This window comes from Euprymna scolopes, chromosome 21, assembly GCF_053919585.1.
Source record: "Euprymna scolopes isolate OS-2025 chromosome 21, ASM5391958v1, whole genome shotgun sequence".
NCBI lineage: Eukaryota > Metazoa > Mollusca > Cephalopoda > Sepiida > Sepiolidae > Euprymna > Euprymna scolopes.
In genome coordinates this window covers 66787509-66804158 of record NC_136502.1, presented here as the reverse complement: position 1 = coordinate 66804158, position 16650 = coordinate 66787509, and the positions used below count along the sequence as shown (strand labels likewise).

Here is a 16650-nt window from a genome sequence, read left to right as displayed (position 1 = left end):
TTGTGACCTAGGCTTTCACTGGGCTGACTACCCTCCGGCCTAACAGGGATTATTCTGCCCAATTGGACTCAATTAGTTCGTATAGTCTTTGAATCTAGCCGGATTCCTTACTAGTCTCCCGGAATGTGTCATTCTCATTCCTTCAGTATTTTGGTTTGCTGGGGATGGTGTCGCCGGCCTCATTCCCTCTCTTCTATTATTTTCGAGCCGAGGTGTTTGCGAATTACAAACCCCTTCCGTACTTGGCAGTTCAGTTATTAGTGCCTCCTCGCTAGGCCTTTGGTATGACTGAGGGATCAATGATGGTGATGGGAGTGCTTCTGCTGTTTTTTTAAAATCCACCCTATTACGTTGGAGCAACTCCCCATCAACTTTGACATGGTATGACCTCTCATCCAGTCTCTGCCACACAACTGCCTTCTTCCACTCTCGCTGACCTTTTATGTGTGGTTTAATACGTACCACATCTCCATGTTGCACTGGCTGAAGTGGTTTTACTTTCCTGTTGAAATAATGCTTTTGCTTTCTGCTGTCCCACTGTTGTATTGTATTAGGAGTCCCAGCTTAAATGCTATCTAGGTAGTTTTTAGAAATAAAGAAAATAAGAATGTTTATTTTCTCATTAGCTTAGAAATAAAGAAAATAAGAATGTTTATTTTCTCATTAAATAGTTTAGCAAGGTTAGTTTTGACAGCTGTCAAACTCAGTCACCTTGAGTGGCCCAGATGGAGTGCACCAGAAATTGGAAGGTGACACTGAATTCTGGGTAACTTCCGGTGATGACGAGACAGTTGAGAGAGGGTCTAGGCGGTAGATTAAGCGGACAGGAATTTGGGTGCCTCCCAAAAACAACCAGGATCCGAGATGTAGAATTTGCCTTGAATAAAGGTTGAAATTTCAAGTCCATCTTGTTTGTTCAACAATGAATCTGTCTGCAGTGACCCGACTCCCAGCAAGATGGAGAACCAGTGAAGGAGAGAATATCATCGCTGGCCAAGGCAAATTCAGGTATGTTCGCATTGCATTGTTGGCGCATACACATCATCGGAAACATCCCTAAGCAAGGCAAAAAGACATTAGAAGAATCACACACACCCACAGAAAAAGAATATTGATAAAAACACACCCACACACATATATATATATATGGACCTTTAGGTATAATACGCAAAGACACCCACTAATGAATGTACGTCTAACAGATCCCTTCTAATATAACCAATATGCAACACCACTTAACTGTTTTTCTTAGATTTTTGTGTAGTTCTGGTCTGAGTAGGTCCTCTCTGGTTGGAAGAAGTATCTTTGTTCTTCTTGACATTAGCTTCTGCACAGGTGATAAGTGACCCTTGGCTGGCGTATTCCTGTGATCCAGCATCGCTAGGTATAGGTCAGCCATATCTTCCATTGATTTCCGGAAAAGGTTCTTTGCCATCTTTACCGCAGATTCTACTTTTCCATTTGCCTTGCTATTGTAAGGACTGATGGGTGTATGTGCAAAACACCACTTTCTTACAAAGGTGGAGAATTCTTGACTACTAAACTGTGGTCCATTATCAGTGACCACCTGATCTTGTATCCCATGTCGTGCAAAATGGTGCTTAAGCTTAGTGATCACCGTACTAGCTTGTGTAGTCGGGAGATGGTCAATTTCCCAGAAATTACTCATATAATCAACGGTGCAGAGATAGTCCCTATCTGCAAAGCTAAAGAGATCTACTCCTACTTTTGCCCAGGATCTCTCTGGAATTTCATGAACCATTAACGGCTCTGCAGGATTGGCTACCTCATATTTCCTGCGTTGGGCATTTTAAGACAAAGTCTCTGATGTCACTATTCATATTTGGCCAGTATAAGCATTCTCTTACTCTTCTGCAGCATCCTTCGACCCCTAGGTGTGTGGAATGCAATTTTTCTTTTAACACTGTTCGCTGTGTTGTTGGTACTACTACTTTGTTTCCTCTGAATATTAATCCATCTTGTACCGTCATTTCATTCCGCAGGCTGAAATATGGTCTCACCTCTGGGTCAAGATGTACTTTGTCTTCTGGTCATCCTTCCACAATTACTTGCTGTAACATCTGCATACATCTGTCTTCTTTTGTGGCTGAGCGCAATTCAAGCAACCTTCCCTCAGTTACTAGAATATATTCTGTTTCCTGGACATCATCGTCATCATCGATACATTCATTGCCTATTCCATGAATGTATGCCCTTGATAATGTGTCTGCTAGGAACATCTTCTTACCAGGATGGTATAAAACAATCACATTGTAAACTTGCAACCGCATTAACATATTTTGCAGTCGCTTTGGGCATTTCCCCAATTCCTTTTTCATTATTGCTTCTAATGGTTTATGATCAGTCAGTACTGTAACCTGTTGACCAAATGTGTATTGGTGAAACCGTTCACAGGCATAAACCACTGCCAATAGTTCTTTCTCAATCTGTTTCTGTGTCTGTAAGTGCTCGGCTAATACATGCTAAGGGTTGACCTTCTTGTAGCAATGCAGCCCCCATTCCTTTCTCACCTGCATCACATTGAACGACCAATGGTTTGTTGGGATCATAGTATCTCAATACTGGTGCTTCACTCACCAACTTTTTGATTTTCTCAAAAGCTTCTTCATGGATCTGAGACCACGTCCATGGCACATCCGCCTTTGTTAAGTTGCGAATTGGAGCCATCACGTCAGAGATATGGGGCAGAAACTGTAGAGTCGAAGAAAATGAAGGGAGGAAGCGCCTACATGTCTGCGCGTCATGCCTTACCTTGGAACGCTCCTACGGTGTGCGTACGTGCATGGCCGAAACATGAAAGAAATTCCAAAATGGCACCGTCCTCATCTTGTAGATTGTGCGATCATCACTGGGCCCCACGTGACCGTTCTTTGGCTGCTGATTGGCCGAGGACGAATGCCGGAAGGATAAAGGGAGTGTGTTTGGAACATGGGTGTGTCTTTTCTAGGATCGACGTCAGTGTGATCGTATCGGTGAACTGCTGCAGCTTTAAGAGTACCTTAGTGTGTGTGTGATTTTTTGGGACTTGCTCGTCTGCTGACTTTACAGGACTTTCTTTTCTGCTGATTCTACAGGACCTGCCCTTCTGCAGAACTTGGAACAAAACTTCAAGCCTCTTCTTTCTTTTCACACGTAGTCACCTAAAAAGGTAGAATCCGACTTACTTGTGAAACGGCTTTAGAAACTTTGCCAAATAATTCACGAATCCTCCCATTCGTTGCACTCCTTTAATGTCTGTTGGTCGTGGCATATCTTTTATGGCTTTTATTTTCTCAGGATCTGGAAGTAAACCCTCACTGGTTATCCTGTGACCCAGAAATGATGCAGATGTTTGCCGTAAATTCATTTTCTCAGCATTCAATCGCATCCCACGATCACAACATCTTTGCAACAGCCTTCTGAGTTTTCTATCATGGTCCTCTGTTGCTTCTTCCATCGTTTTACCAATCCCGACCACCAGAAGATCGTCTGCTTTGTTGATGATTCCTTTCAAATCGGCCACATTATTATATAGTTCTCTTTGAAATATTTCTGGGGCTGGAGCAATTCCAAATGGTAAAACCTTCCATCGAAACCGACCATATGGAGTGGTAAAAGTAGTCAAGCGACTGCTGGCTTCATCTAACTTCAGGTGCCAAAATCCATCCCTATCCAAGAGTTGAGAAAACTTTGCTATCAGCAAGTTCTGGGAGGAGATCGTCCAGTACCGGTAACTGGAAATGCTCCCATTTAAGGGCCTTATTTAATGGTCTGAGGTCAATACATATCCGTAACTTTCCATTTTTTTTTAAATACCAGTGATAAGGCACTTACCCATGGTGTTGGCTCGTTCGCTGGTTCAATTACCTTCTTTTTGACCAGTCTTTCTAATTCGGCTTTCACTTTTCCCTTGATAGCCACTGGTATTCTTCGAGCCGCTGCAACGTGGTGGTACGTTGGAGTCCACCAGCCACCTCCAGATGAACCTCTCCAGGTAACGTACCCAATTCTTCCTGGAATACATCCTGAAATTCGGATATGATACTCTCCGGGTGCTGGCTACTGTCTTTTTGAGATATGTTTGCAACCCTCTTAAATTTGTCATTGTTCACACTAATGAGTGCCATTTGCTGGATGGCATTCACTCCAAGTAATGGATGGAAGTCTTCCTTTACAATGACAAACTTCACTGCATACTTGAGTCCGGTTTTTGGGTTTATCATTTTTATCCGAATGGTTTAATTTGTGAGCCGTTCCACATGACAAGGGTCTTATTGGACGGCTCAAGTGTTTTTTCCGCCACATGTTTCTCGTTCAGGATGTTTACTGAGGCATAATATACTTTTAACGCTTCGTCTCCAAGTGTATGCAGCAACATCGCCGTTTGGTATGGTACTGGCTGTCTCGCTAGATACGTGATGATAGCATAGTTATTCCATCTTAATTTAAACAGCTTCCAGTTCGCTGACAGATTATTTCCCATACACAGGGGGTTTGGGGGTTGTATCCCCATCACTGGTCTATTTATCTCTTCCATGTTAAGTTCGGACACTTTTTTTTTTCTGATACAATCTTGTGTTTTACAGCCGATTAAATTGGCTTAAACTTCTTTTTTCATATTATTTAAATGCAAATAGATCACAATGACCAGATAAAGCAAAACAAACTTTTTGTGTGTGTGTGTGTGTGTGTGTGTGTGTGTGTGTCCGTGCGCAATGTAAAACAATAAATCAAACATTACTTATCTTCGTTTATTTTTCTTACAATACATTTCCATTTTGTATTCTCCTTTTGAACTCTGTTCATCCGACTGCTGCCACCATGTTTCATTATCTTTATATGCGGATTCCCATTAATGAAAACAACACAACGCGTACACATGGTTTACAGGCATCTTATTTATTCTTGCACCATTCTCTCCAAACAGGTCCATCACTGCCAAGGGACATTACTCTAGCGGTGTAACCTGAGATTAGTTCCTCATGCAACAATGTGATGAACCTTAAAAATTAAAAAGTGAGATTTTAGATAGAGCTAAGTGCTTTGATAAAATGATAGCGGTTCTTGCAGCAAAAGTGAAGACTGTGGAATCCACTAAAATGAAAATACAGATTTTGGCACTTGCCCCTACCAATTGGTCACACAAAAAAGTCATGAATGTATTTGGTGTTTCAGAACACATTGTATGCAAGGCTCGCAAATTGTGTTTGGAAAGAGATATTTTAGCTGTGCCAGAAGTCTTTGCCTGCTGATATTGTAGAGTTAGTGCAAGCATTTTATCAAGATGATGAGTACACTCGATTGATGCCAGGCAGGAAAGACTATGTTAATATTAAACGTAATTTACATCAACAGAAGAGGCTCATATTGTGCAACCTAAATGAGCTCTTCAGAGCATTCAAGGAACACAACCCGACAGTATCTTTAGGGTTTTCAAAATTTTGTAGTCTTAGACCAAAATGGTGTGTCCTTGCTGGTAGTGCCAATAGTGCCATGCTGTATGTGTATGCACTATCCACCAAAACAAACTATTACTGGAACCATTGAATGTACCATATCAAGATCGCTTGAAGTATATTATCTGCAATACAAGTAATAGACAGTGCATAGGTGCACAAATTGTCCTAAATCATCACAGAAACTGGAAAAATTTCTTAATGACACCGTTGAAGAATGTATTTGTAATGAAAACTCTATTGAGTTCTCCCAATGGACAACAAGTGACAGATCAGCTTTAATAACTCATAAGGAATCTTGTCAAGCTTATGTGGATTTAGTTATTTTGCAATTAAATGAATTAGCACCTCATTCTTACTTGGCTAAATCACAATCCAGATATTTAAAGCAAAAAAAAGATATCAGTTTTATCACTAAGTTTTATTGCTTGGGGATTTTGCTGAAAATTACAAATTTGTTGTTCAAGATGAGATCCAGAGTTTTCATTGGAGTACCTCTCAATGTACTTTACACCCAGTGGTACTCTATTTTAAGCTTGAAAACACAATGCAAAGTCAAAGTTTTTGTATTATATCGAGTGACAATTCCCATGATGTGGCATTTGTTTATATGGTACAGAAAAACATTATCGAGATGATCAAGGCTAATTTGCCAAATGTGAAAAGTATTAAATATTTTACAGATGGTTGTGCAGCACAATACAAGAATTATAAGAACTTTTCCAATTTATGCAACCATCAAAAAGATTTTGGACTTGATATGATGACATAGGTGGGACAGTGAAAAGGATATTAGCAAAAGAAAGTCTACGAAGACCAAATTCCAAACAAATCCTTTCAACAGAAACTATATTTGAATACTGTAAATCTGCAATTGAAGGAATCAAATTCATTTTGATTAAAAAGGAAAGTTGAGGAAGCAAGAAGTTTCACTATTAGATTTGAAAATGCATCCACAGTTCCAGGGACAAGAAGTTTTCATCAATTTATTCCACTCGACAGAAAATAGCCATGAAACAATGCAGTGAAGATGAAAACTATGAATTGATATATGACTTCTCTATTGGGGTTGAAGAAAAACCAATGAAATTTCTTGTTTCAGAATATGTTTGTTGCAGGTATGACAGTAACGTTTGGTCTGGCATGGTCCTAGAAGTTAATATGGAAAATAAGGACTTGCTGATTAAGTTCGTGCATCCAGTTCTTCCATCACATTCATTTTATTGGAAAGAGGATTTTAAGAATATATGCTTTGTGCCATTAGCAAATATTCTGTGCACTATTGATGTCCCTACAACACCAAATGGTAGCGTTTATCATTTGTCCAAAGTGGATAAATTATCTGTTATATTATTATACAAAACAAATTAATCTATGTACACAACAAAATTTGGTGCACAGCATAGGTTAAAATTTGTATATTGTTATCACTTTCTTTTTAATATAAAGATTTTTAGACTAATGAAAATAACTTTTTGAAAAATTGTAAAAAATATAAATAAATAATTTTTAAAGTGATGTAATTGAAAACATTTTTATGAATAAAAAAATATAAATGTTTAGTGCCAATTACAAATACTCTAGGTTTTAAAAATTCACATGCATTTAAAACAAAAAAATAAAAATATTTTGTTTTGTGAAAATTATGAAATTAACTTTTTTTAAATTTGTTTAATGCCATCTAAAAAAACTCTATAAAGTGCTGATCTTATTGCATGAGTCAATGTTTATCACTTGTTGAAGACCATCTATCCGTACCATACAAAATGCAATATCTGCAAAATATATTTAAATTATTTCCTTTTTAAATTAACAAAGACTATCTTATTGAATAGTTTAAGAAATTACTTAACACAATGTGAACATTTGAGAAGTTTGGGAGCATTAGGATGATTATCTTTATCAATCTTGCACTGAATTACTGAACGTACATAGGAAAAAAAACTATAAAATTGGCAGGGCCATATCTCCTAAAGTAGGCTAGAAACCCTCACAAAATTTTTTTGAGAACTTAAGCAGCCATAGTAGATGCTATAAAAAAATATTATGAAAATTGAAGAGGACATATTTTCTACAGACTGATCATAAGCTACATAGGTAAAAAATTGATGATTTAGGGGACATGCTTTTGGGAGAGCAAAGTTTTATTTTCTACCAGGTATGGGGTTAAAATAAGTAGATATTTGGATTCTACAGTCCCTAAATGCCCTTTCTACCAAATTTCAGAAATATTGAATAAGTGGAAGTATTTTTTTCTTATTTTATAAAACACTCAAATTCCATACGGTTTCACAGCATAAATTTGGAAGCAAAATATGCAAATTTTACACCCCCCCCCTAAAATCCGAACGGTAAGGTTTAGGACCAAATAATTTGGCAAATTTTCCTAACTCATGAAGGGGAATATTTGTGCCAAATTTCAAGTAATTCGGTGTCGGTGGGTGCAGATTTGAACTTTTTGCTGGTGTTTTGACATGGAATGACCCAAAGAAATCTTTATCATAAGCATGCAAAGCTTGAAAATATAGAAACAACATAGAAATACTTACACAAGAAACAAGCACTCCACCCCCAAAAATATCATTTTCAACATAAAATAATATAAAACGGTTGATATGCTATAAAAGCCAACTTAATTAAAATTTGGTAATTTCAAAATGAGCCATTATCCATTCAAGTTGATTGCTAATGTTGAGTATTTTAGATGATTTTATTTGTATTCTCAATGAATGAAAATGGGAAAGTTTAGAATTTACTATGAAATATCTTCTAAAACTCACCTGTATCCATGTTACTGTGTAAAGTACAAATATCTCAAATTATTTTTCAATGTATCTAGTATGACTTTCTATAGTGAATTCTGCCTGGAAGTTGAGTTCAAAATAAAACTGATAGTGAAATAATAAAACAATTCTTTTGTTTGCATGCAAAAAAGTTACTTTCATTTATTTTTATTTACAGATGTTCCAGTTTAAAAGCCTATCTTGAAGTTGAATGAACCATTGTTTTCTTTGGGATTTAATATAAAGACAATCCTATGTGGAAACCCAAAGCAAAATTTACTGTAAAGCATATTCTTAATGCTTAAAAATATACAAGTTTGCTTTCCTTTTTTATTAAGAACGTCATTATCTCATATTCTTTGGATACTATTTACCAGCAATGGTTCACATTACAGGGAGATAAATCGTACATAATGATATTTTTAAGAAATTTAAATTTCTATTTGTACTAAAAATTTATTTTAGGCTGAAATCTTTTCTGGCACCGTGTAAAGAAATTTGATTTTTAACTTGATATATTAAGTCACAAACGATAATGAATTTATATATTTTATGTCTATCTTCATTTGCCTAAATATTTTATGAACTTAGAAGGGCAAATGTGATAAGAAATGGAAGACATTTATAATATGTTCAAACAAGTCATCTAAATAAATCTGTTCTTTACAAAAAGCTTGAAAATCTATAACGAAGGATAAGAAGCCCCTCTGTCATTTATGTGATTCATTTTTTAAATGACTTACATGAAAAATCTATTGAACACTATGCTTTATTTAGAAAGTTAATGGCTTTTGTTTTACTCAGAAAATTTAATGCAACACATGGAATCACTCAATGGAAACAATCAATACACTTGTGAAATATGTGTTTATTCTTGTTCAAACAAATCCAAAGTGGTGAAACACATGCAATCACACACTAGAAAAAAACCACATACATGTGACGTATGTGGTTCTTCTTTTACGAGGAATGCACATTTAGTCGAACATGTGAGAACTCACACAGGAGAAAAGCCATATTCATGTGAAGTATGTGAATATTCTTGTTCCCAGAAGTCACATTTAGTTAAACATATGAGAACTCACACTGGTGAAAAGCCATATTCATGTGAACTGTGTGAATATTCTTCTACACATAAAGCAAGTTTAGTTAGACATATGTTAACACACACTGGTGAAAAGCCATATTCATGCAAACTCTGCGAATATTCTTCTACTCATAAGGAAAGTTTAATGCGACATATGTTGACTCACACAGGAGAAAAGCCATATTCATGTGAAGTATGTGAATATTCTTGTTCGCAGAAGTCATATTTAGTAAACCATATGAGAACACACACTGGTGAAAAGCCATATTCATGTCAAATTTGTGAATATTCTTCTACACATAAAGCAAGTGTACTAAGACACATGTTGACACACACTGGGGAAAAACCATATTCCTGTCACCTCTGTGAATTTTCTTTTAGTCATAAAGGAAGTTTAGTAGGACACATGTTGACACACACTGGGCAAAAGCCATATTCTTGTGAACTCTGTGAATATTCTTGTTCTTTTAAGTCAAATTTAGCAAGACATATGAAAACTCATATTGGAGTTGCACAAGTAACAAGAGTTTGAATTGCCTATAAACATTGTGTCTTCAGTCTCTCTGTAAAAATGCTTGTCAGGACAACCTGACATGAAAATATTTTGGTACTTATGCACTTATTAAACCATGCTGAAATAATAACGCTATTATTTAGAAAGCCATTCTTAACATGAGGAGAGGGGGTGTTTTGTAAAAATTCTGTCCTTTCCCATAACAATTTAATAAAAAAGATATCATAAAACTTTAACTTAAAAAATAGTGTGGTTCAATAAGTGCATAAACACCAATATTTTATACTACAATATTCAAATAAAATCCCCTCAACATGGCTTGTACAAAGAATGATGACTTTCTTCAAGTAATGTTACCCCCACAACTGACCTGGACACTCCACTAGACTCAATGTGTTATTGTTCTTGAATTGTAAGAAGAGCGCACAAAGATTATATACAATAACATAACGGGTCAATTGGGAAGAGGAAAATTAGTTTTCTTTATTATTTTATTAACTCAACATTTCACGAGTAAATGGAATAGTTGAATATCTGCATAAAATGTTCACAAGGACAAAGGTTATTTTTTTAATATTGATAAAATTTAATTGTAAAAAATCAAAGGTTTCCTCAGTCTACAAGAGTCTTAAATAAAAGGACATGAAAGATACTACACTTGATCCCAGCTCAAAAGTCAGAGCCACCATGTAGACATGTATAAAATGACTTTATAAGATTTTGAATATGAGAAAAAGCTATTCTTTTTATTATACATGAATATGTATTTTACAATTATATTATGCAACAAATAAACTTTTTAAATTTTTCCATTCATTACTTTACAGATTTCATTTTTTTTATATCACTCTATATTAATAGATCAGTGAATTATTTACATAATACCATTGACTTTACAAGCCATCAACTCAGTCAATCAACATATTATGGACTCAGTCAATCAACATATTATGGACTCAATAAGTTTACAGTTTATTATTATACTTGAAATTTATTTTATATAATACGAACCTGATAAGCAATTGTGGAAAGTAAAATACATATAATCCTATCTCGTGTCTGTCTGTCCTGTAAGTCACACACCTTGGGAAAGAAAGAAAGAGTCCATCATGGTGGCCATGACGTTTTATAATTAACAAAGTCTCGTGGGATCACGTGCGTGCGCCTTATAAAAATAGGTCACTTGTCGGTGGAAGAGGGAGGAGAAATCGTTTGACGTTTGAGAAACGGCAAAATCAGTTGGAAAAATTTTTGTGAGCAGTGATTTTTTCCTGTTGATTGATTTCAATAATAACTATTATAATACTATGCTGACTTTAGTGTTATGAAAAATTCCTGGCTGGAGTCGAAAGACTACAGATGCAACTATTTACAAAATTACTACCAAAGGGCAAACCTAGAATAAGAGCATTTTATACAGAAGGAAAATTATTAAAAATGAAACCAGGAGATATTATTCAGAACAATATTATAAGGTTTGGAAATGTCGCCTCACTTGAACAAGTAAGGACAAACCGGACATTTTTCATTCCGATTCTATTTCGGAGAAAGCCAAACATAAAAAAAACTGTTTTACATTAATAACCCAAAGAAGTAAAATTTAGAAAATGTAAATGTTCTCTCAAAAGATACAAAGAAAATAATGTGTAATGTAAAAGCAAAAAAGATTCTATACCTTTGTAGAGTTAAAGGGAATCGACCTGTCTCTGAATTCATGGCGAAGTCAAGAGCATGGGTCAAAACTCCTTTCTCTAGCAAGAAAAAAAATCAGCAAATAGTGACAGGTCAGGAATAATTAAAAACATTTAAACTAACAATGTTTATTAACCAGAAAAGGCTCATTTTTTGTGTACTATATAGTAAGTTACAGTCTTTCTTGAATGTGCACTGTTTCCCCATGTAGATGAAATTAAAAAGACTTAATTCAACTGGCCACTACAATTTCAAGACACAAAGCTTTTAGGTATAGAAATCTACAATCTAAATTTAGAAATGGGATGTCAGGAAACAACTGAAAGAAAAGCTCAGTTATATAAAACACAAATATGAGAGAAGCTCTTATTCTGCAGTAAAGATGTCTTAAAAGCTGATTGAAATCAACTTTTCTTGCATACTTGTAGACTGTCACATGATTAGCGATGAATCTAAATGTAATAAGATAAAAAATTTTAACATTTATTAGTGAATGAACTGATGTGAGTCACAGTAGTAGTATACATAGTACAAAAGCAATGCAGAAATTATTATGTAAAACAAATCAGAGATTATTATGTAAAACAAACTGAAATAATACTTTAAGATATTTCTTTACAATTTATACATCAAACTGAAATAATACTTTAAGATATTTCTTTACAATGACAGAATACTTAAGAATATTTGGTAAAACCATGATTATTGAAATAAGTAGTGCAATTAGAGGTGAGATATTTTACATCCAGATTCGAGCCTTCAAAATAAATAAGAAAAGTAATTAAATTTGCATCAAAGTGAGAGTGTTTATAAGGATATAAAATAGCAAATAAATTTATGTGATTGAACTTGTGAAATACATGAAACTTTGATGAACTAACAGCGAAATATAACCTTTTGTTGAACATTACTCATGCTTCAAGTTTATTTTAAAAATAAGTCTAGAGCAACAGAAAGAACTACAAACAGAAAACTAAATAGATTTTATTGCTCTATATTAAACAAAATTATAAAAATTATGATAAAACAAATTATATTTCTGAATTTTTCAAATGAGGATTATTCATATTATTTGGATTATACGACTGCTCGTCTTATCTTGAGTGTTATTTTTACAAAGGCAAAGTTCTTGGTAAAATTCAGTTGTAAGTGATATTCCTCTTGTCCGTCACATCATTTTTCATAGTAATCTTTTGAAAGAGAGGAAATTAACATCATGACATCATCACTGCTCGACTGTTTGTCCCAAATTTCTGACAAATGTTAAAACGGTTTCTGTTCTTATTGTGGTTAAATGTTGATATTATGAAAACCCAACACACATCTGTCAGAACTCACATCTGCCAAAGAGATAGCATCGAATTGACAGAACACAACCTCAAGCAACACCGTTGAATTGATAGAACATGATCCCGAGTAACATCATTGAATTGATAGAACATGATCCCGAGTAACATCATTGAATTGATAGAACATGATCCCGAGTAACATCATTGAATTGATAGAACATGATCCCGAGTAACATCATTGAATTGATAGAACATGATCCCGAGTAACATCATTGAATTGATAGAACACGATCCAAGCATGAATGCAGCAACACGCACCTAGAACAATCCTCTTCAACTGATACCAAATGATCTATGGACATGTTTTTGTTGACAAAACCCAACCGTTGATGTGGGCAAGATGGATAAAGCCCATTAGCAGACTCCTGATTTGCGACTAAAAGGTCTGTCGGGTTTGCTCCTCACCACTGGTTTGTATTAACTTTTTAATTACATTTTAGACTACACACACCCATTATTAAAAATCATTTCATATTACATTTATAGGCATATGGCATTCTCTCTGTAGTCTTTGCATCAGCACCGATTCACCTTCAATTACTCTCTGGCTCAGCACCAACAGCCTCATCATTTACATGGATCACGTGCCTTAAATGTAAAATATGTCATGGCATTCCATCAACATTCAAGTTGGTAAGGGATTGCCCTCCCATAATTACCCCTGTTCCCCATTGCATCATGCATTGTGTATTAGAAGGTTTCATCCAAACCTCTTCTGTTTGGATTCTTTTTCATATTTCTCAGCATATTACTTTGTGCACTTGCTACCAATGTCCCAGTCTCTCAAAATCTTTTGCTGACTAAAAGCCGTGCAGTTGGTGCAGTTTGCTGATGTCCATTTTCTCTACGTGAAGTAGCTGTTGTATTGCCATAGATACACTGGGAATCCCATTATAAAATCAAGTTTGACTGTATGATCCAGTCCTCTCCCTAGGGATCCTGCTAGTCCAGCCAATCTTTTGATTGCATTGAAGTAAACATTCATTTGTTCACTTGAATCATTGTAGCTTTTCACTAGTCAATGCGGTCACAAGTTCTCATTTCTATCTGTTAGATCTGTGCATTTACATGAGTTTGTAACTGGACAAGAGGCGTTGTACCTTGGCTAGAAAACATTCCAAATATCATGATGCTTCCGCCCCCAAACTTGACAGTTTTCTTAGTACACTTTGCACTTAATCTTTCACCAATACATCTCTTTACATTGTTTTTACATCATTTCCAAATAAATTAAACTTTCTTTCATCACTGAAAAATACTTTTGCCCAATTTACATATGTCCAAATTACATGTGTCCAATTTTCATGTCCAAATTACATATGTCCAAATTACATATGTCCAAATTACATATGTCCAATTTTCATATGTCCAAATTACATATGCCCAATTTTCATATGTCCAAATTACATATGCCCAATTTTCATATGTCCAAATTACATATGTCCAATTTTCATATGTCCAAATTACATATGTCCAATTTTCATATGTCCAAATTACATATGTCCAATTTTCATATGTCCAAATTACATACCTGTTTGCAAACTCTAATCTCTTCTTCTTATTCTTCAAACTAACAAGTTATTTCTTCCCTGGGGTTCGATTAAACAGCCCTATTTCTTGCAGTCATCGAGAAACACTCTGTCTTGACACATTAACACATGAGGTACTATTCATAGCCCTTTTAATTTCTGTGCAAGACTTAAAACGGTCTTTTAATGACATACGCTGCATTATTTGATCTTCTCTTGCAAAAGTTTTGTGGGGTCTGCCGGTTTTAAAAGCACTAACTATTTTGCCAGTATCATTGTAGGATTTAACAACCCTGCCTACAACACTCTTGGAACGTTTCACTTTCTCTAAAATCTCTCTAATGGTGTACTTTTCCTTGTGTAGCTTTACAATAACTTGTCTCACAGAGTAATCAAGTTTTTGGTGTTTCGCCATGGTGCCGGCTGATGCAACGTTTACAAATGACTAATAAGACTTATTCTTTAGAGGAAATCAAAAAATTTGAATATAGCATACTGTTTACATTGTTTTTCTCAATTTTATCCCTTACTTTTGGACATTCCCATTCGGAAAAATTGTTATAATTCTTTCTCTATCCTTTGCAAAAGATTCAAATTTTAGTATGTCATTATGGATGATAACGACTACCAGTTGTCAAAATTTCAGCTATTCACAGTTGTTATTTCTAACAAATATTAGGTTTTAAAATGTTGTCCCTTAATTTTGGATGCTACTGTATACTCAACTTCACAGTCATGCCTAACAGCTTAATTTAATTCAATGATAATATCGGTAGTTCAAGAAATTAATTTACAGACTTTAGAGGCTTTTTTTCGTAATGTTTCTGTAAAAATCAAATATATTTTTTCAATTGTTATTATTGTTTCAATTTACGATGCTTTATTTTCATCAAAAAAGAAGTAAAAATAAATCCATGCTTTTTTTTTTACTACTGAAACCATAAATTTAGTAAAGGTATTTTTTGTTTAAACAAAATAATACATTTCCACTCAGATTTTTTAAGAAATAATTCATTATATTTCCTTATCATTATTTGGTAAATACTGAAAATTGCTTCAAAATTGGCAAATTTTTAAGTAAAGGGAGGGGTAAAAATATTGGCAGATTTGATGCTTAATTGTACAAATACCCTCAAACCATGTAATCATTAAAAGGGACTCTTTACGTTTGCCGTCGGTATTGTTTAATGTAAACAGAAGTTTGTTTATGGGTATATTAGAAATGTTTCTGAAACTTTAAATAGGTTAAATTTAATCATGTTATTTCAAATGTAAAGATGTGATTAAAATTTATTTAAATTAACCACGTTTAACAAATAAAAAAGAATGCAAGATGATGTTTTAAAATGATTAAATTTGTTTTATTTTATAATTTAAAATTGAAAATATTGAATTGTACAAATTAAAATTTTGGGTCATTATCTATTTTTGATACCGTGTGTAGGGTTACTGCTCTGACGATTCGCCGTTTAGGGACAAATTACGACCCCTGGCAATGACTCAGGAAGATATGTATTTTGCCACTAATGAAACTTATGTTCTTATCCTGTGTGTGCCTCTGTCTTACTGCTAAAACTCGGCCGATAACTTTACATGATGTCAGAAAAAGGATACAATTTGTGGGGAAAAAAAGTAAAAGATTGAATATTGTAGTAAGAAAAACAGAGAAAATTCTACTACCAAAAAAACAAACGATCTACGGAAAAGGTTTCACAAAAAAAAAAATATATATATATATATATATATATAAGTAAGACAAGAGAGAACTGTAAGTACAGAAATTTGTTTTTCTCATAGATATATTGTATACTTTTGGAAAATGCCTCACATGGACATGAAGTAATTTTTTGCTAATATCCCCCCCCCCCCCAACTAATGTCTCTCATTGGAAATGTTGCAAATAACTGCCAAAAATTTGAACAAAATTTTCTCAATTATTCAATCGCCAGTAGACTGTCTAGAGAAGCAGACACTTCATATCAGACATCGGTATTTTTAGCAACCATTGGGGAGGATAGTTACAATATATATGAAGGGTTGAAGTTTAATTCTGAGGAAGAAAAGACTGACCTAGAGAAGGTGATGAAAAAGTTTGAAGATTTGTTCATGGGCGAAGTGCACAAAACTTACGAATCATATACATTCCATCTTTGCAAGCAAGAAGTATCAAAAAGTATCAAGACCTATATAGCTGCTATTCAACAACTTGCAAAGAACTGCAATTTCAGACAGCTACAAGA

General features: G+C 34.7%; 1 long non-coding RNA gene across 1 annotated transcript in view; it reads left to right on the top strand.

The window, feature by feature from the left end:
* LOC145242432 (uncharacterized) overlaps positions 1-16650 on the top strand; it is a 120491-nt gene that overhangs the window by 18216 nt on the left and 85625 nt on the right. Inside the window, exon 2 of the long non-coding RNA XR_013862733.1 lies at positions 8418-13291. This is a non-coding gene — a long non-coding RNA (uncharacterized LOC145242432). The remainder of the gene's footprint in view (positions 1-8417; positions 13292-16650) is intronic.